General features: G+C 51.2%; 1 long non-coding RNA gene across 2 annotated transcripts; it reads left to right on the top strand.

Annotated features, from left to right (window-relative positions):
- Positions 1-14,738, top strand: LOC125162985 (uncharacterized). Of its 2 annotated transcripts, XR_007151226.1 has the most exons (5): positions 1-492; positions 2,273-2,439; positions 10,214-10,257; positions 12,061-12,354; positions 14,000-14,738. It is a non-coding gene; the product is annotated as an uncharacterized LOC125162985 (long non-coding RNA). The 2 variants fall into 2 exon arrangements; XR_007151225.1 differs by having other exon boundaries at positions 10,214-12,354.
- Positions 14,739-21,141: the final 6,403 nt, after the last annotated feature.

Here is a 21,141-nt window from a genome sequence, read left to right as displayed (position 1 = left end):
CCTGTCATCTTCTTCACCCCTCCTTGTCTGCATCAGCTGCTCTAGGAGCAGACCCTGCCCAGCCCCCTGCCACCTTCTCCTTGCCTTTTCTCCTCCAGCCCGGACCCTCTCTTCCATCAACACACACAGCCTTGGTTCACTTCCATCCAATGAGGAAATGCCCACAACACCACTCGGCACAGGGCCCGGCAGGTAGGGGCTCAATAGGTGCGAGCTTCCTTTCCTTTTGCCCGTCAGCTCCCCTGGGCCTGGCCGCGGCCATGCAGCCGGGTCATTCGCCTTTAGGCCTGCTGTCATGGGTGACACTCTTCTCCCTCCTCTCCACCTAGGAAACTCTTTCTCCTCCTTCAGAACTCAACAGAGGTGTCGCTTCAGGCAGTGAGGGGCCCCCACCCCGGCTGCCACAGTGCTCTGCTCACGCTTCTCAGAAAACTTTCCTAGAGGTTCTGATGCTGTGGGTTTGTTTGGTGTCTCTAGACCCAGCTCCAAAGGGTGAGTACACATCTCTTCCTTTTGTCTTTGACTTACTTAAAATTCCTAAAAATTGCACAAGTAATTCATGAGTGTGTGCATACTGTAAAAAAAAAAAAAGGCACAATGCACAAAAATATAAGCCCCAATCCCTCCCCAGAAAATACCACAGTTAATAGCTTTGTGAGTATAAATCTGTATAAATTGATTTAGTATCTTCTTACATAAATGAGATTAACCTACGTACATTGTTCTATGGCTTGCTTTTGTCATTTAATAATAAATTGTATGGTGGCACCTAGGCGGCTTAGTCCGTTGAGTGTCTGACTTCGGTTCAGGTCATGATATCCCAGTTTGTGAGTTCAAGCCTGGCATCAGGCTCGCTGCTGTCAGCACAGAGCCAGATTTGTATCCTCTGTCCCCCTCTCTCTGCTCCTCCCCCTCTAGTGCTCGCTCAAAAAAAATTTTTTTTTAAATAATAGATTGTATGTGTGGTAGGCAGAATAATGCCCCTTCTCCCAAAAATGTACATGTTCTAATCCCCCAAATCTGTGAATATGTGACCTTGTATGGTAAAAGGGACTTTGCAGAAAAGTCCTGAGAAAAAAAAGGTTATTTATGCTGGATCATCTGGACGGTCTCAACGTAAGCATAAGGATCTTTGTAAGAGGGAGGTAGGAGGGTCAGAAAAAGACAGATTTGAAGATGCTACTCTGTTGGCTTTAAAATGAAGAAGCAGTGGGGGTGCTGGGTGCTCAGGTGGTTAAGCGTCCAACTCTTGGTTTTGGCTCAGGTCGTGATGTCACAGTTCATGAGTTTGAGCTACGCATTGGGCTCTGAGCTGACAGCGTGGAGCCTGCTTGGGATTCTCTCTCTCCCTCTCTCTCTCTCTCTCTCTCTACCCCTCCTGTGCTCATTCTCTCTCTCTCTCTCTCAAAATAAATAAATAAACTTAAAAAAAATAAAATAAAATGAAGGAAAAGGACACAGACAAGGAAGGCGGGTATCTTCTAAAAGCTGGAGAAGGCAAGGAAATGGATTCTCTGGAGGCCTCAGAAGGGAATACAGCTCAGCAGACCCCATGTTTTTAGCCCGGTGGGATTTTTGACCTACGGAACCGTAAGATAATAAATTTGTGTTATCTTAAGCCAATAAATTTGTGGTAACTTGTTATAGCAGCAACAGAAAACTAATGTGTGCTTGAGGTGGTGTATTAGATTGCCAGGGATGCCATAGCAAAATGGCACAGACTGGATGGCTTAAAACAACAGATATTTATTTTCTCATAGCTTGGAGGCTAGGAGTCCAAGATCAGGTGCCCACAAAGTTAGTTTCTCCAGACGCCTCTCTCCTCATGCAGATGGTCATCTTCTTGTTACCTCTTCACGTGTTCTTTTCTCTGTGTGCCCATCTTTTTGTCTCTTCCTTTTATAAGGATGCCAGCCAGATTGGATTAGAGTCCCACCCTAATGGCCTCCTTTTAACTTAATCGCTCCATTAAAGGCCTTATTTCCAAGTAAATTCCAATTCCGAGGGATTGGGAACTAGGCTTCGGCAGTATGAATTTGCAAGAGACACAATTCCACCCATAATGTGTGGACAATCTCATTCACTTTCCAAAGTCACCCAGTGAATTAGAACCATGATTATCATAATTTTATAGGTAAGGAAACAGGCACAGAAAGGTTAAGTTACTCACCCAAATTTACACAGCAAGTAAGTGTCAAGGCCAGTCTGGGAATTGACTGTTTATATACTTCACCCATTTTTCTATGAGGTGATTTTTCTTTTTGGTTTGCAGGTGCACAGGTGTTCAGTAAGCATTGATTGATTGAAGGAATGAGTGGGAGCAGTTCCCAGGACTCCTAGAAGAACATGGGCCAGGCTGGGCCAAACTTGGGTTTCCCTTCCTACCTCTCCAGGTTAGCAATACTTACCTCCAGGAGAAAACCAAAAGACAAGCAGAAGGTGGGTGTCCACAGAGGATGGTGGGAGTGGGAAGGTACCACCCTCTATTCATCAACTGAACACAATCCCGGGAGACTTTCTGGAGGAGGGCGATGGTCTGATGTCTCCTAACCCTTGGGGAACCATGGCAGACAATTTTGTAGCTTGGGGTATCCCATGGACAGTCCTGGGGTGCTAGTGCCGAATCTCTCCACCTCCAATTCCACATTCCAGGTTCCAGGTACTCAGGTGTCTCAAGAGAGCTCTTCCTCAATATGAAAAATCTAGGCCAGCTGCAAAGAAGAGATGGTAGATGTCTCTGCCAGCTGTCTCCTGGACATTGGCAGGTGGCCAACACTCACAACCCAGGCAGGGCTTGCCTTGACCTGGCCTGACAATTCATTCTGGTCACTGTGGCAAAGGGGATAGCTACCCAGGAGGCTTAGGCAGGTCTGTGGCTAGCTGCCCAAATCAATGGGAATGCCCCAGTTACCTCTCAGGGAGGGCAAATAATGATGGCCTCAACACTCTCAGCCCTCAGATCAGAGCTCCAGAAGAACTTCCCATGTCAGACCTTGCAGTGGTTTGAGGGCTACTATACTCACCCACAGCCCTGCTTCTTGACCCCTTCTCTCTACTCCATCCTAGTCTGACATGGATTAGATAGTAGAGACACTCAGCAAAAACTCTGTCTTGATCCAATATGGCGCTCAGAGTGGGGAATCTGAGGTCCAAATAGAAGCTGGATAATTCCCATTTCTGCATAGGCTCTTGGTGTGAAGAAGTGTCAATATCATGGAGTCCATTCTTCCTACTTGGTATTCTAAGGGTTGAGTTTCCCATATAACATTTCCAGAGCAGAGTGGTTATTCAGTCTTTGTGTGAACTCCTCCAGTGATAGGGACCTTACCACCTTACAAAGCAGCTAGTTTCATCCCCCAGCAGTTCTCATTGCTGGAGAGTTCATCCTTACAGGATCCGTCCTTACACCGTGTTGCATCTGTTTCCTGCTCTCTCCGTCTATGGTCCCCACAAAAGATGGCCATTCCCTGTTCTTCATGGCTTTTCAGAGATTTGAAGGTAGCTACTGGGTCACTTCCTCTAAGAAAGAACATCATGGGGATTAACAGGAGGAAAATCCAGTCCTTTCAGACCTCAGGGAGGGTTTGCCCTGCTACAGAGAAACTGCTTTTCTATCCTTCTCTATGGGCCTGTGCGCGGGCCCAGGGCAACAATATGGTGAGTCTCTAGGCTCTTTGGACTACAGACACATAGCAAGCACATAGCCTTGCTAGGTGGGAGAACCTCAGCCTACTGTCTTCGTCCCAGGGGAGTGTTTCTGGGTCCCGGGAACCTGGCGATAAGGACATGGTGTCCTAGAGAGAGAGAGCTCTGTACTCAGAATTTGACCACAAGACCCCCAGTCTTGGTTCCACCCCTTCCTGGTTGGGATCCTATAAGCAGGTTGCTTAAATTCTGAGCTTTAGTTTTGCCCTTTGTAAAATGGGAAAATATCTCATTGTGTTGCTATGAGGATCAAATGACATCATATATAGGAAGATGCTTTGTCAACCAAAACATACTCTACAAATGATTAGCCAATTCAAGTGGTTAGTAAAAGGGCTTGCAGAGCTTAGAGCTTCTTTGGTCTGGGCCTTCCTAGCGGATGAGTGTCTGGAGCACAGCTGGTTTTAAGAAGGCTTCTGACTCCTTCTCAAACCCCATGGCTGGTCTGTGGCACCTGGAGGGGCTCTCTACTGAGGGTTCATGGCCCCCATCCTGTATGACTCCTGCAGGGCCGCTGTGCCCACATCTCCAGAGAGGACTCCGGCCCAAGTACCTTAGCCCAGGCTTTGGAGACCCGGAAAGAGTGGGTAAGCGTCACAAAGTCGAGGTTTGGGGTTGGGACTGGGCAGGAGGTGCAAGGCAGGGTCTCTGGGCTTGTAACTGGCTCTTCATTCTTCTCAGAGGCCCCAGGGCTGCCTGCCCAGAGCTGTGTCTGCCCAGCCTCTGCCATCACTCCCTGCCTAGCCTTTAATTTAGACAGAGTTTAATTCTAACCCCCCAAACTTGAATGGGTTTTATTGAGACCAGCAGTGGAGGGACTGAGAGTCAGGGAACACAGCCTAATGACAGTGGAGGAATTACAAAGCGAGAGGGTCTCATTTAATCCAACCCCCTCATTGGGCAGATGAGGCCCCAGGAGGGGAAGGCTGCCCCAGGCGGGTGGTGGCCAGGTTGGGTTTTCTGTGTTTCTGCGTGGGGTCTCCTGTGTCCCAAGCCAGGGCTCTTTCCTGAAAGCTTCCTTGGCTCTGTGCAGACTCTGTGCCTCCAGCCTGTGGCCCGTGACTCCATCTGGGCTCCCTGACAGGCCTGAGCCCATGACCGGGCAAAGATGGATGCCGCCCTCACCCTCCCGGTGTCATGGGAGCAGAAAGGCCAGGAGCCTCCACAAATAGCAGCATGTTGCCACCTGCCTAACCCCAATCCGGTTTATCCTGAGTTAGCAGAAGCCCGTGAGGTGTACTTCCCAGGCGGGGCTGGGCTGGGCAGCCCGTCCTTCCTCATGCCACACGGGGCCCCAAGGGTAGCAGTGCTGCAAATGGGGGGAGGGGGGATCCTGGAGGAAAGGGAGCCAGGTCTGGATTATCTAGGGGGTGCAAGCTGAGGTGGGGCTGGGGGGCAGGCAGACTGTTTCAGGGGGCACGTCCCTACCCACAGGGGGCAGCACCTACCCCAGGGGGCAGGAACATGGGCCAGTAGGGGCATTTGCCCAGCTGTAGTCACATACTGGGCAGGCTAGGCTATGCCGGGGTCCTCCTCTCTCTGGCTTCCCATCCTCTCTGCTTGGGCTCCCAGCTATAAAGCAGGAACAAGTCCCATCCCTTACCTGCCTGGGGGGACATTGAGCAGGAGTGAGATAATGTCTGCAGGCTCAGCCCTCCACGGAGGGAGGCAGCCTCTAAACACAGGTCTACTTTTACTGCCTAGAGCTCTGCCTGGCTCCCTCTGGGGGCCCCTGCTGCTCCCTGACCCCCAAGGAGACGGGAGCCTGGCCAGTGTGTAGGCCCCATGGGCCCATCCTAGACATAGTGGAGGGAGCCCCCGAGCTCCAGCACCCAGTTCTTAGAGCCGTGGGCCTGGATTAACTCCTCACAGCCCATTGTTCAGGGTTCAAGGAGCCACCGCCCCCTCCTGGCATTCTGGTTCCACCAGGAGTCTGGGCGGCTGGGCGTGGCTGGGGCCTAATGAGCAGGGTGTGCCCCGAGGACTTGTTAGGAGCTGGGTGACAGCTGTAGGCAGGTCCCCACCCACGGCCGGTGGGCGGGCCGTCTTGCACAACCGTCACCTGCGCGAGGCACCACATGGCATCTTTGCCAAGGGTTTATTTTTAAAAAACAAACGCTCGTCTTTGGTGGTAGGGCTGGGAAATATTTCTAAATACTTAAAAGACATCTCGCTAACACTTTTTAACACCCAAATCTACTGTTCAGGAAAGCGATGCAAGTTCACAGGGTTTCCAGCCCATTACAGAGATGCTAGAATGCCCAAGCCATAACTGGGTTCTTGTCTCCTCCAGCTAAGCCCTTGCCCGGGACTTTCAAAAGCAAGAAGCTTCTGCAGTCACTGGGGAATCATGGGCAGGGGCCTCACACCTTGGCCATCCCCCATGTCTGTGTCAGGATGAGTTCCTTGCTCTCTGGCTCTGTGTGGGCAGACACAACTGCTGCTGGGCCACCTTGTCCTTTCGAGGGCTGAGCATCGTTGGCAGGAGACAGGGCTTCCTGCGCCTGCCTGGTTTCCATAAGCAGCGCCGTCACCTAAGATCTCCAGCAGACCATGGAGTTCTGGACGAAATCAGTCCTCCAAGGAACGACCAGCCAGATGCAAGGGGCTGTCCATTTGCTACTGAGAGTCTTTAGGGGACACTGCACTGTTGTTGAGATGCCGGTCTCCCGTGCCTTTCAGCACAGGTTGGTTTTGTGGGTATGTGGGAGTGGGTCCGTCGAGGACCATTGCTGAAATACCTGCGCATTTCACCATTGCGTGTGCACCTGGAGTCTTGCCTTCCGGGTTCTGCCTGTCGCTGGGAGGCCTCCAGTTTAGAAATGGGGTTGGGGGATCAGAGGCCTCCAGGGGAAGGCTACGGAGAAGACAAGGGCAGACAGGCCTGAGGAGCTGTGGTGCTAAGAACGTGCTCTGGGACCTCTGGTGGTTGCTGCTGGGTCCAGCAACACAGGGTGAGCATCTGGGGACACCAGACTTGTGGGAGGTGTGCGGCAGGGCCCAGAATCAAGGTTGTTCCTCTGGACTCTCTTTCCCATATCACAAGCGCCCAGCTTTGCAGTTCGCTGTGGCAGGCTCTGAGGTATTGAGATCAAACCTCCTTTGGGGGAGCTCTTGTCAGCCCAACTTCTGATCTAGCTCCAGCCCAGTTCTCTCTTCCGAGTCCCAGACCCGGTAGAGCTGCCCACCTGACTTTTCTTGCCTCGTCTTCTCAGGGCCGTGGGTGGGCACCATCGCCCCTAAGGAAAATGCCCATGGAATACAACGCATACCTCTTCCCTGTCTGCGCCCCACACCCCAGTCCCTGTACTCCAGACACAATGGCCCCCTGGGCTTCTAGGACAGTCTATGCTCATTCTGCCAGATATCTCTGCCATTCATGGTAGTTGCTGTTCTTACCTCTATTTTTCCAATTTATTTCAGAAAGATTAAAATCCCACCTTCCCTCTTCTGGGGAGTACTCTTCATCTAGGCCGTTAAAAGCTGTCTCTGTGGAGGAAGTTTCCATTTCCAGCAAGGGAAGGGGATTGTTGGAAAGACTCAGAGGCTGATTCTTAGGGCAGGTGACAGCCATAATTGGAGGCGTTGAGAATAGAAAATCTAGAAGTATCTTCAGTCTTACGAGTAAGACAGTTCTATATTGTGATGAAAGCAATGAGGTGATGGGGGAAGAGGCTATGCCTAATTTAGTAGGAGAACTTGGGCAAGTCCACTCTCCATTCTGAGCCTCAACTTCCCCATCTGCAAAGTGAGAATGATGAATCCCACCTCTCAGGGTATTGTGAGGACCAAATGAGGTATAACCCTTGCGAAAACTTTAACACAGACCCGGCATGCAGGGGATGCTTAATAAATGCCAGCTCTCTTTCCCCTTCTCACAAGGCAGCCATCCACGCCAAGCACCCCGAAAGCATGCACTTCCCCCCGGGCACTCAGGACCGGTGAGAAGGTAGGGGGCCCCATCAGCAGGATGATGGGGATGGTAAAAACTGGGGCCCTCATGCTTGCCTCCTAATGAGCCTGAGTTAATGAACAGCATGATTCACGATTCGCTGCTTCTCCAGGGTGCCCTTTCTGTGTGCCTTCCTCCCATCTGGGCTCCACAGCTGCTGCCACCCCCATTCCACTGACAACATCACTCCTCAGCCACGCAGCGGGCCTGGACGTTAGCCACATGTGGGGGGTCGACTCTCGTTCGGTCCTGCCCCAGCCTGGCTCCCAGACAGGCAGAGCCAGAGGGGAGTCCTAGCCAGTGCTGAGGACCTCAGCACAAAAAGCCCTGTGCTCGTGTCTGCCATACATATATGTATATTTTTTTAACAGATGACAGACTTGGCCAAGGCCACGTAGGGTGTTACCTGTGGAGTCCAGGCTCATCACGCCCCCTCACCTTCTTCCTTCCTTGGGCCCTGCCACAGATGACACACACCCGAGGCAGGGCCTGCTCCTCTTGGCACACGCAAACCTCTAGGATACTGACTGGGCTTGTGGGGCCAGCTTCTCAGGAAATGGGTTCATAGAAGAGGTCTCCTGAACCTTCCAGCTAATTCTCTCTCTGTCCCCTGGGGAGTCAAGGTGGGCAGAGACTGAAATTTAAACGGTCCATGATGTTCTTTAGCCCCAGAGCCAGGCAGCCCTACAGAGAGGACTTCACGTCCACAGGGGCACCCGCTCACTTCTCCACTGTCCCCAGCACACCGCCCATGTCTGCCACCATGACACTGGGCTGATGGAGAAGATGCATGCTGAGTGCAGAGGCATAGCAATGACGGAAGTAGAGAGCAAGGTCACGACCTCTGGAATATTCGAGACCCGCTCCCCCAACCGCACTTTCTCCTGAATGTCTGCCAAGTGAGCAGGATGTTGGGCATTGAGGCCAGGCTTGCAGAGTGACCTCGTCCTCTGCCTGGGACAGAGGGGAGGATGGGCAGGATCCTCCCCATCCGGGAGGATGGCAAGCATGTCACATGATAAGCATGGACCACAGGGCTTCAGGGCTCAGCGTCCCCACCAGCCAGCCCCACCACTGAGCAGGCCTGCAGGGCCCAGAGGGCAGGATGTGGGAGGAGCCCAGTCACCTTGACCAACCCTCCCTGACTGTGTGAGGTGGGGTCTGGGCCCAGGGAGTGGGGTGGGAATGAGAGAGACCCTAAAGACCCAATATGAAGACACAAGAAATGAGGATCTTTAGGGTAGGATTCATCAGAAAGTTGTTCCGGAACTTCTCTTCCCTAGTAGTACGAGCAATATCAGCATTTGAGACCTTCCCTTCAAAACCCATCATGGTGCAATCTGGAAAGCCAGGACACTGTTGGGGGACACTCACTGCCAACAGTCAGATAGCAGGTGCCCCAAGAGCAGAATCATGGCAATACTTGCATGTTATATTTCATTTCCTATTGTACTGTTTTGTGATCCAATATAACCTGTGATTTACCTTGGCCCTTCTGTTTCAAGAGGCCACATAAATATTATATTAAGAAGTTAAGGGATTCCTGGGTGGCTCAGTTGGTTAAGTCATGATCTCATGGTTCGTGGGTTCTAGCCCCGCATCGGGCTCTCTGTGTTCTGTCGGCTCGGAGCCAGCTTTAGATCTTCTGTCCACCTCTCTCTCTGCCCCTCCTATGCTTGTTCTCTCCCCACCCCCCAAAATAAATAATGCTTTTAAAAAGAAAGAAAGAAATTAAGCTGTTTGTGTTTGAGTCTTCATGAACAAGGTTTGCTAGGTTGTGGTAGCATGTTGTGTTCATTTTTATTGTAAAATACACATAACATAAAATTTACCTTATTAAGTTCAGTCATGTTAAGTATATTCATATTGTTGTCCAACTGATCTCTATAATTTTTCGTTTTGCAAAACTGAAACTCCATACCCATTAAACACAACTCCCCAATTCGCCCGCTCCCTGGCCCCTGGCAACTGTTTTTTTTTTTTTTATTGAGGTGTAGTCTACATACTGTGAATGCATAGATCTTAAGTGTAAAACCTGATGAGTTTTGACAGATGACCATACATACCTATGTAATCATGTACCAATCAAGATACAGCATATTTCCATCATCACACAAAGTTGCCATATTTCTCATTTTTTGTTTTTCAGTCTTAATTATAATCATAGTCACCTTGTGATAATAATTTCCAGAACATTAGATCCCCAGAACTTTTTTGTCAACACCCACCCCCCTGTCTCAAGGCAACCAATGTCTTGATTTCTATCTTCATGGATTGGCTTTGCCTGTTCTAGATCTCATAAAAGTGGGATCACCCCATATGTATGCTTTGTGCTTCTCTTTCTTTCAACATAATATTGAGGTTCAGCCATGTAGCATCTATCAGTAGTTTATTCATTTCTACTGCTGAGTAGCATACCATTATATGAAGATAACATAATTTGTTTATGTGCCCACCTGTGGATGGACATTTGGGTCATTTCTAGTGTTTTGCTGCTATGAACAAAACTGCTATGAAACTTTTTGGACAATTTTTCTTGTGAATATGCATTTTCAGGTTTCTTGGATAAATACTTGGGAATGGCATCAGTGAATCATAAGGTAGGTATATATTTCACTTTGTAAGAAACTGCTAGTTTTCCAAGATGGTTGTACCATTTTATGCTCCCGCCAACAATGTATGAGTTCCAGTTGTTCCATGTCCTTACCAGTGTTAGGTACTGTTGCCCTTTTTAAGTGTGGCCATTCCAGTGGGTGTGAAATGTTATTGCACATTTCCTAACACAAAGATGTTGAGCAATTTTCATTTGGTTATTGGCTACTTGTAATCTTTTGTGACCTGTCAGGTCAAGTCTTTTGCTCTCTTTCATTTATTGGGTTGATTTTTTTAAAAAAAATCTTTTTATTATTGATTTGTTGGCATTCTTTATATATTCTGGATACCAGCACTTTGTCAGATGTATATATTGTGAATATTTCTTTGCAGACTGGCTTGTCTGTTTTCTTAACAGAGTCTTTGGATTGCAAAAACAATTTTTTTTTATGAAGTCCAATTGATTTTTTTGTAATAGTTTGTGATTTTATGACCTGTTTAAGAAAACTTGGCCTTCTGTCAGGTCATGAAAATTTCTGTCTCTGTTCCCTTTTAGAAGCTTTATAGTTTTAGTTTGTGTGTTTAGGTCTGTGATCCACCTTAAAGAAATTTTTGAGTATGATGTGAGGTAAGGGTGATTGCTCATTTTTAAATATATGACTATCAAATTGTTCCAGCACCATGGAAAATTTAAAAAAACTTTGCTTTACCCATTGAATTACTATGGTGTCTTTGTTGACAATCAGTTGGCCACACCTGTGTGCGTCTACTTCTGGACTCTTCCCTTGATCCCATTGTCCATTCTTATGCCAATACTGTATGTACTACCTTGATTGCTGTAGCTTAACTGCAGGTCCTAAATCATGTAGTGAAAATCCTCTATGGGATAGCAAGTTCTTGAAATACCAACTCATTCCTTCCAGTATTTATCCTTCGCGCTTTTCACCACTCAAGCAATTATTTGCTGACTGCCAAGGGGAAGTGAGCACAATCCCAAGACACAGGGAAGGAATAAAGGGAGACTTTTTGGCTTTGGTTCTGAAAATCTAAGTCCTTAGGGGAATAGAGACATAAAGTTTGGGGAAAACAGCATGCTAGAGAGCACCACCCCCCATCCCTACCCTCTACTTCCAGTTAATAGCACTTCTAAGACTACAGAAAAATCCCCTAGGTTGTGTAGAAGGAATTAGAGCAAGTACACACCCTTAAATCTGCGGTTAGGATCTCAGGAGCCATGGAGACCTCAAGGAGGCATGGGGCAGCCTTGTAGAGCCCCCCATCTCTGATGGTCCAGGAACAGCAGAATGAATGCTGGACCCTCAATGTGGCCTGAGGAGAGCTGCACCCGGAAGGGGCTGTGGGTGAGAATGATGACCCTCCCAGGAGAGGTTTGGACAGGTGGCCCTGCAGGAAGTCACCCCAGTGCTTTGACTCTCTGTAAAACTCTAGAAAATCAGTCTTGATACTAAGAAAAGGGGGAGGGGTCACGAATCCACGGCAATTAATGTTTTGCCACTCTGGTGGCAAAGATGTTTCAGCTGAGAAGAAAGAAATGTCTCTTAAACATCTCTGAGTTTACTGCTGAAGGCTTATTCTGGCTTTATATGGATCTTCTAACAAACTGTATTTAAATGACTAAGTCTAATGTTAATAAAAAGTGGGGAGGGGGTAGAAGACCCATCCTTTCTGATGGGAGAGGAGCTGGCTGAGAAGGATCAGGTGCCTGCCTCACTTGTGTTCCAGCCCCTGCCTTTAGGATCTCAGACTTCATCAAACAAATCATCCTCACAATATGTTCTTCTGCGTTCTAGTTTCTCCGTCCTGAAACACCCTAATAAAGTCCTTACATGTAATGCATCACTCTTGTCTTGAGCAATCTGAAGGACATCACGGTGGATCCCAAGCAACATGTTGATATCCTCACGGAGCCAAGCTCGAGGGTGAGCCCTGTTCCCCACACAGGAGTGATCGTCTGGCAGCAGAGGCTCAGGGTGAGGACGCCATCTTGCCCTGGTTGCAAAGGACATTGAGGTGACGCTGCCTCAGCCTTCACTGTCCTGGCCTTCCTTTCCATGCCATCCGTGCCCCGACTCCACCCGTATCAGGTATGGGGAAACTGATGCTTCAGCCCTATTTATTAAGTGCCAGGACAGTCCAGTTTGTGTGCTGCTTTGCTTATATTAGAATGTTGAGCCCTTACCTTAACTCCAAGAATGTGAAAATTGGCATTTCAAGACGCGTTGAGTTAACACACCCCTTTGCTGTGATCCCATTTCCACCAAAGGCTCAGAAGTGGGACACACGGAAAATGGAAAACAGACCAAAAATGCCTGCTTGACTGGCACCACAGATTAGGGTGTGCAGGAAAGAATAAACACACAAGCACACTGTAGGTCGGGCCCTGGATTAGGGCCCTTTCAAAGCAGTCCAGGCTAGGCTGCCAAGTTCAGGTTGCCCTGGGCCATGCTGTGCTGTGGTGAGGCCAGGGGTGCTTGGGTCAGAGAAACACAGTGTCCTAGAGCTCAGTGTGAGCCCCTGCCCCCACTGCCCAGGCCTCCCAGAGAGGCATTGGGGCAGTCACCCCAAGCCGAGAAGGCGGTCATCACTCAGGGGTAGGAAACAGGGAAATCGGTCAAAGGACTTCTGGCTCATTGCTAAATCAAGCTGAGCTGCTCTTAGGGTCCCGTGACCCCTTTCCCCCAGAATGGACTCTTGGCACGTGTCTAAGTGGCCCTGCTCAAGGGAGCACTGAACTCATTTACCCTGCCAGCAGTTGGGCCATGACGTGCTCGGCCTCTTACTCATCCTGAAGTCATCAGTCATGTTTCCAGGAGTGTGAGTAATTTGGGGAGGGTGGGGGAGAGGGAGAGGGCTCCCAGGTGGGGGTGGGAGATGTCGAAGCGGCCATGTGGCCCAGATGAGCCCTCAGCCCTCTTACTCCGAAGCTGGATATGCATCCTTAATCTGCTTTCATGTGTGGAGTGTGTGTGTGTAAATGTGGGCAGTTTAAGGAAACTAGAAACCAGAGCAACAGGGACTTCCCCCTTCAGCCCCACGCAGCTGTGAAAGTGTGGTAGCCCAGAGGAGGGTGCCGGTTCAGTGCCTTTTGGACTTCTTAATAATATATAAACTCACATCAGTCTAACACTCTATTCCATTTGTCCCTCTGTGGGGACTGAAGCTCAGAGAGGTCTGGTGGGTGCAAATGTCCCACCACTGGGAAATATCAGAGATGGGAGTAGAATCCAGATGACTCGACTGGTCTAGACGCTACACCTCTGGACCGTGAAGGCTTCCTTTGACCAGAGGGCTTTGTCAGCCTTTGGGCTTTGTTGTTTTCTGCAAGATCAGTTTTCCATAGCCGGGCTCAGCCCGGACCTGATATTTGTCCCCTGCTACTTTTCCGACACCACATTCTCACAGAGGTCCCAGCAGTGGGGGTTACGGGTGAGGTCCAATCCTGGATCGTTTCTCCCTCCTGCTCTCAGGTTTGGCTGTCTTAAGGGTGGAATGTGTTCCAAGGCAGTGACAACCCTGTGCCCGAGTTTCTTACATTTCCTGGCATACTCCGCCTGCCTGAGAATGGTTGTGATACATCCTTCACTCTCTGGTAGAAGAAACCTGGCAGAAAACACACCTGGAAAAGAAACTTCCATTTTGTGAGCACCTACTATGCTCCTGGACATGGTGCTATGTTTTCCATGTATTATCTTTTTGGATCTTCACAAAAATTCCCTGTATACTACACAGGTAATATTATCCACGTTACACAAATGAGGAAACTGAGGCTTCAGAGGTTTATAACTTGGGCTCCATCACCCGACTAGTGAGCGAGGGAGGCAAACTTCGAATCCAGATCTGACAGCTGGCTCCACGCTCTCCACTGGATCATCCTGCCGCGGAAAGTCTACACCAGCCTGGGGATTACAGCCTAGAACACCTCATCTGGGCTGCTAACCTCAGATAGAGATCAAAGAGACATTGTCATGGGAGAATGGCTTTTTGAGATCAGAGCCTCTTATCAGCTGAATTGTATTTCACTCCCCTTCCCCAAATTCATATGTTGAAGTCCTAATGTGACTGAATTCGGAGACAGGGTCTTTAAAGAGCTAATTAAGTTAAAACGAGGTCTTCTGGGCCCTAATCCCATGTGACCGGTATCCTTATAAGAAGAGACCAGAACACAGCCACAGGGAAGGCCATGTGAAGACACAGAGAGAAGGCAACCATAGGGAAAACCAAGGGGAGAGCCTTCAAAACTCCTGAAGATACCCTTGATCTTGGACATCTCTCTCCAGAACTGTGAGAAAATAAATATCTGTGTTTAAGCCATCCGGTCGGTTACGGCAGCCCTTCAAATTAACTCAGAGCCCCTTTTAAAAATCATCTTTGTGGGGCGCCTGGGTGGCTCAGTTAAGCGTCCAACTTCAGCTTGGGTCATGAACTCGCGGTTCGTGAGTTTGAGCCCCACGTCGGACTCTGCTGACAGCTCAGAGCCTAGAACCTGCTTTGGATTCTCTGTCTCCCTCTCTCTCTGTTCCTCCCCTACTTGTACTCTGTCTCTCTCTCAAAAACAAATAAAGATTTAAAAAAACTTTAAAAAAATCATCGTTGTGTTCCTAGCTGCTGCACACAGCAGGCATCGAATCCATGTGTGTTGATTGGCTGAAGGAAGGAAATGCCATGAACCCTGTGCCTCTCCAATAGTCAGAAAGAATTCAAATTTTGATTTTTGTACCAGCCTCTGTCCTCCTGTTGAAACTTCCTGTTTCTGAGGAACAGAGATTTTTACAGATCCCAGAGGACATCCAGTAAACCCAACAGCTATTACCAAATAATTCTGGTTTTGATGAGCTCAGCAGGTATGAATCAGAAACAGGCAGAGTGGCGTTTCCTTTGAAATATACCCAAGGTTTAATGTTAGAGGGGAGAAGCAAAAATATATTTGGGAATTTATTGCCAGCAAGGAAATATTGGCAATGTTGGCACCCCAGGCCAGCTGGAAATGGTCTTTCCTTCCTTCTGTGTGGACAGGAACCACCATGGGCCTGAACAAGGGAGTTGTGGCTATTGCTCACACAGAAACAATCCCTTGGTATCCGGGGGCCCATCCTCATGGTTCTTTCCTGGATCTCCTTTTTTCAAAAGAGAATTCCAATGGGGACGGTCCTTCCTGGGAGCCCTCATCATCTTGGTGGGCTGTGGCCTCACAGGAGGACGTGGCCTCACTTCCCTCAGGAGGACCCCCCCCCCCCCCGGTAGCTTCCCCCCAGACATGGAGGTTCGAGACAGTGAGGGAGCACACAGCTAGGAGCTGCCCAGCCCTTGACTAGGGAGCCAGGATTTCTGGATCTGTGATGGGATCAGATAGGGCATGGCTGAGAGGGCCCAGGCTGAGTGGACCCTACATCACAGGGAAGCCTGGCTGTTGTTAAGGGCACCCTGTGAAACTGGCTGTGGCCCAGAAGGAGCTGTAAAATATCCTGGAAAGTGAGTTCAACCAGGAGGTCGTAAGGAGGCCTCGTGGTGGCCAGCTTCGGAAGCTGTGACAGCCCTGGCTTCTGATCCTGGCTCTGCCCGCTTCTTGGCTGAGAAGCCAGGGCCAGCTCATTGCCTCAAGTGCCTCAGCCTTTCCGTCCGGCCACTGGGGGACACCTCCGAGGGTCGCTGGAGGTGGTGTGGGGGATGCTTGGTGGCACCTCCAGCACAGGCCAGACCCCTGTAAGAGGTCCATCCCTGAAACCCGTCCTGTCTCCCGAGCAAGCCAGGCATCGGTCTATCAGTCACTTGCGGAACCGCATGAAGAGTCTCCTCTCCCAAGGAGGGGGATCTGACCACACTCTCCCAGGTTTTCCCCGTCAGGGGGCCTCGCCACCTGGAGATGGCCTCTGAACTCCTTTAGGACTTACTTCTTACCTCTTCCTTCTTACCTCTTCAAGCTCATTTCTCGCTGCCTCTCCCTTCACCCTCTCAGGAACTACTTACAGTTCCCCAAGCCTTCCCTCCCACCCTCCGTGCCTTCAAGCACGAATCTCCTTCCTGTGCCTGAAACTCCCTACCCCTCCCTCCTTCCCCTTCCTCCGTCTGGCTTCTGCCTACTCCTCCCACGGGGACTTATCCCAGCCGGCTGGCCCTTCCCTGGCCACTCCCTCTGAGAGGAGACTTGCCTCCCCCCACCTCCCTGCATACCTACACCCTGCAGGGGAACTTCCCTTCCTGCCAGGCCTGGATCCCCCAGCAACCCCCCCCCCCCCGCCCCCCATCAGCTCGCTCTCCCTCCCTGCTGCCTAGTCCAGTGTCTCAAACATAATAACAGCTCCATAAACGTGTGTTGACAGAATTAATGACTTACTAAATGAAGGACTTCTGGATACAGGGGCCAGGCTCATAACTGAGTCACAGGGCCCCAGTCACCATGCTTTGCCCCCACCCACTGACCCGGGTGAAACACTCCCCGTGGTGACGTCACTAGCTACCCTCAATTCTCAGAATCACCTATGCCTTCTTTCTTCTCCTTTCACTCCCGTCTGCTTCTCAGCCCCCTCCCCCTCCTTCCGCCTCTTCCTCCTCTGGGGGCGGCACATCTAAATAAGGCCACACTCCCCCAGGATCCGTGAATTGTCATGATTTTCACCCAGTCACGACTCTCGGGTAATGGGGACGTAGAGCCATGAGATGTATCCCCAGATGAGAGATGGGACAGATAGGATTGCTGTGGGACACCTACGGTTGGACAGACACAGACCCTGTTGTAAACATGGGGCTCTCGTGCTCTCCAGCTAACGGAGGGGGCACCCAGGAGGACATAGGTGGGGGAAGGAGGAGGATGTTTGACATGGGGTGTGGCCTCTTAAAGCCTCCACATTCCAAGGCATGTCTGGTTCTGGCATGGGTGTGGGGGGGCACCACCCTCGCCCACACACTCACGCCTGGCTGCCTATTGCCCCTCGGGGAGGGCGATCACCCTGCCCCAACACCACACAGATGATCAGGCAGGAGCCCAGAGGTGACTGCTCCGGCCACGGGCCCCAGCCACCCTCGGGAGACATCTGTCTCTTTCATTTCCTTTTGCCCCTCTTTTCCTTTTCCTTAAGACTCCCCCCATTTCATAAAATGTTGGGTTGTGTTTTGGCGTAAGTTATGAGGGGCTGGCCGTTCAGAGTGTGCCTCTAGGTCACTGTCGTGTTCTACGATCCCATAGAACAGATGGGATATTTGTAACTCTTTTTTTTTTAATGTTTATTTAGTTTTGAGGTAGAGAGAATGGGGGGGGGGGATAGAGAGAGAGTGGAACAGAAGATTCGAAGCAGGCTCTACGCTGATAGCAGAGAGCCTGACGCGGGGCTCGAACTCACAGACCGTGAGATCACGAGCTGAGTCAAAGTCGGACGCTCAACCGACTGAGCCACCCAGCCCCACTTTTCACACTGCATTCCAGAGTCTCCGTGGAGGGAGCCCTGGAGGGCAGGGGGAGTGCCCATCATCCCTCTCCCAATCTCCAGTGCCTAGCACAGGATCTGGCAAAGTAGGGCGATCACATAATTTATCATCCAAACTGGGACACTTCAAGAATGAAAGGAGGCTATTAATAATTATGTCAGGACAACAGTTGTAATCTGGGACGAAAGAATGAGTGAATGAATGAATGAATGATCCTTTTTCTTTTTGAAATGCTTCTTTATTTATTTTCAGAGAGAGAGGGAGGAAGAAAGAGAATCTCAAGCAGGCTCCATTCTGTCAGCACGGAAACCGATGCGGGGCTCCGTCCCACAAACTGTGAGATCATGACCTGAGCCGAAATCAAGAATTGGATGCTTAACCGACTGAGCCACCCAGGCGCCCCCGAATGAGTGATTCTTGAAAAGGTTGAAACTGTTGGCATGGAGGCATCCATGGCTGCCTACATCCATCAATGTCACTGTCAAACAGAAGGTTCAGCCGTGTGTATCATGCGTACCACATTGCATTGCAAGGTCCAGTCTTTGTTCTTCTCTCACGGACAAGGACTCCTGTGACAGAGGGAAAGCTGGGCTGGGGCTAAAGGGCCACGCTGGCGCTGCTCTGGGCGTCCTCCACTGTGAGCACTGCTCGCTGTTCACTTGGGTGCCAGGCCCTGAGCGGTGCACTTTATGTTCGTCATTGCATTTAATCTTACACCAGCCTTACGAAATAGATCTTCTGAGTACCTTTTGCAGGCGAGTCATCTGAGGCTTAGAGAAGTTAAATGACTCGCCAACCGTCACCCAGCTACCAACATCAGAGCTGCAACCCATGCCCAAGTCTGTTGGGCACCAAAGCACTTCTAACATTCCCCAGGCCTGCCCTTGGTGCAGCCTTCTCAGGGAGAGGACTGAAGATAGATGCCTGGGGGCGTCCGGTTTAAGGAAGCAGACGTGATCACCCCTGCTCTGGGCCTCGGTGCCCCAGCAATCTCAGACCCACTGCTGGAGAGGAGTCATCTGGGCCGGGGCCAGGGTTTTGTCTGAACGGGAACAGTTTGTCCCCCTGGAGACCAATCTTGCGTCTGATTGTGATTGCAGGGCAGAGTGCTGGGTGGGGCAGTGGCCAGGCCAGGATGGTGAGCTGTGGGCTCTTTGTGGGCCACAAGCCTTCTGACCCCTCCAAGGGAGAGGACACTGAGGCCTGAGCATTGTGCCTGAGTTCTCAAGGCTAGTGAGAGTGGGTTAAGGAGGAGAAGGCCGGTCCCACCCCCCCCACCCCACCCCCCCGACAACCAACCAAGTGCTCTATCAGCCCTTCTACCTCCTGTCCCCTGTCCTCCTCACTCCCACACCCACCCCTTGGAGGGCTGAGGAGTTTCCTTGATACCTGGCCTGCTCGTTATTTTTTCCAGAACGACCACCTGCAGCCCAGTCCCAGGCCTCATGGTCTGAGGCCTCCAGCCCAGGGTGAACCATACTGGATCCGACATCCTGGGGAAGAGGCTGGCAGGGGCCTGGCCAGGCTGAAATGGAAGAGACGGAAACAGTGCCGGGACCCCTCCTCCCTCATAGGATTCCCAGGTCCCTGGAGGGAGAGGGCTCTGTCTGCTCAGGAACTGGGCTGGGTGGATGGGGGGTGGAAGAGGAGGTGGGCCAGGCTGGATCTAGGCCAGGAAGGGGCTCAGCCAGGGCTCTGTTGGGTACTCTCCCAGCTCACCCCCCACCTGCCGCCTCTGCTTTCCCAAGACTGGCCTTGCAGGGCTGCTGGGCCCTCTGGAGATGTGAAGGCCAAGCACAACTGACTGGTGCCCTCTAGTGTCCGCCTGGCAACGCCCGGGTGGCTCTCTGGGGAACAGGTGCATCACACACAGCTCCCCGGCGCCAGGCCAGGGAGAGTCCCCCAAACCCATCATTTATCTCCTCATCAGGTCACTTCTGAGAGTGAGAGGTGGCTCTGTTGATGGTGATACTGGGACAACAGACATATAACAGACAACAGACATATAACGGGGCAAGTCAGGGCATCTGGTCACCCCACCCAGGTTGGATTCGCCCCCTCCCCACAGGAGCCACCAGAATCATCTGCGGGAGCCACCCCACTAAGTAAATGAGAATGCGTGTGAAGTCCTTAGTATGAGGCCCGGGAGAGTAGGCAATCAACGAACATGTGATCAATAAATAACTATTAGCTACACTTGGCGGTAATAACCGTCTGTTTGGTGGAGCTCCGGCGCCCATTTCCAGAGCGGCAGGCAGGGAAAGCTGCGTCCCAAGCTCCATCTGAAGCCAGAAGGTAGAATCTAAGTTCTAGGGTCTGGCACATAGCAGGAGGGGAGGCCACGGGGTCCAGCCCATATTGACTGATGGAGCAAACCCAAAGTATAGCCTGTGATTGATCAAGACATCCTCTTCTTGCTATTTCGAGTCTTACTGGGGAGTCCGGAAGGAAAACCGTCCCTCCAGCAGGAGAAGGACATTTTGACCCAGTGCGTCTTCCCACCGGTTTTGCAGATGGGCCCTCCCTCTTCCCACCTGTCCTGCTTGCACCAGCTTTAGAGATGACTTCGGCTCGGCTGCATGCCCTCAGTGACTAACACAGGCAGGTGTGTGGGCTCCCATTTGTTCCGGTCTCTACCCCACCTCCCATTTCCTCATCGCTTTTCTGGGGAAAAGTCCTCAGGGATGTGTGATGGCCTCTGACCCCCCCCCCCCCCCGCCCCGGGGCTCCCTGCCGTGGGCTGGTGCAAGGTGACCGCTTCTGTGACCCCTGTGCCAGGTTGGGCCCAGCCTGGGGGCTTGAGTTTTACCCATGGGGGTTGGGGGGGTTGGAGGGGTTGGGGGGGTTGGGTTGACAGCTGCGGAGGGGAAGTAGTCACACATATGCATTAACGGTGTGGAAGGCTCCAGTGGTAGGAGCCAGGGCAGAGGGCCTGCCGCAGGCTTTGGCATACAGGAGAGGGCAGGCACTTTAGGCCCAGAAAGCAGAGAAGATTCTGCAGGATGAGGCCAGATGGCTTCCACAGGTGGAGGTGGGTGAGGGCAGGACAGGGCTGTGCTTGGGGGCCCCCACGGGGAGCAGTCTGGGCGGCTGTGTGTGTAGGTATGACTCGGGGTGACACGAGAGTGACTTTGGCAAAGTCAGATTTGGAGGTGGGTAAGTGTCATTTTGAAGAGTTCTCCTTGGCGTAGGGGTGAGGGGCAGGTACGTGCATCGTGCAGGAAAGGGAAGAAGCTTTGAGTTGGCTTCTGTGTGCCTCAAACCAGTTTGCCCACATCCTTGGCTTCTGTGCCCTGTGAAGGACCTTTCTGGAGCCGTGCGTGTCTGGGCCTGAGGGGCAGTGGAGCCTGCGTGAGGCTAGCAGTCTCTCTAGCAGCTCCCTGCATGGGGTCATCGGCCTCTGTTGGAGGGGGGTCTCTGCCCCTTCCCCCTGCTGCTCACTTAGCCTCCAC

This window comes from Prionailurus viverrinus, chromosome A3, assembly GCF_022837055.1.
Source record: "Prionailurus viverrinus isolate Anna chromosome A3, UM_Priviv_1.0, whole genome shotgun sequence".
Classification (NCBI taxonomy): Eukaryota; Metazoa; Chordata; class Mammalia; order Carnivora; family Felidae; genus Prionailurus; species Prionailurus viverrinus.
Note: the sequence above shows the minus strand (reverse complement) of the source record. Positions and strands in the feature narration are given on the sequence as shown.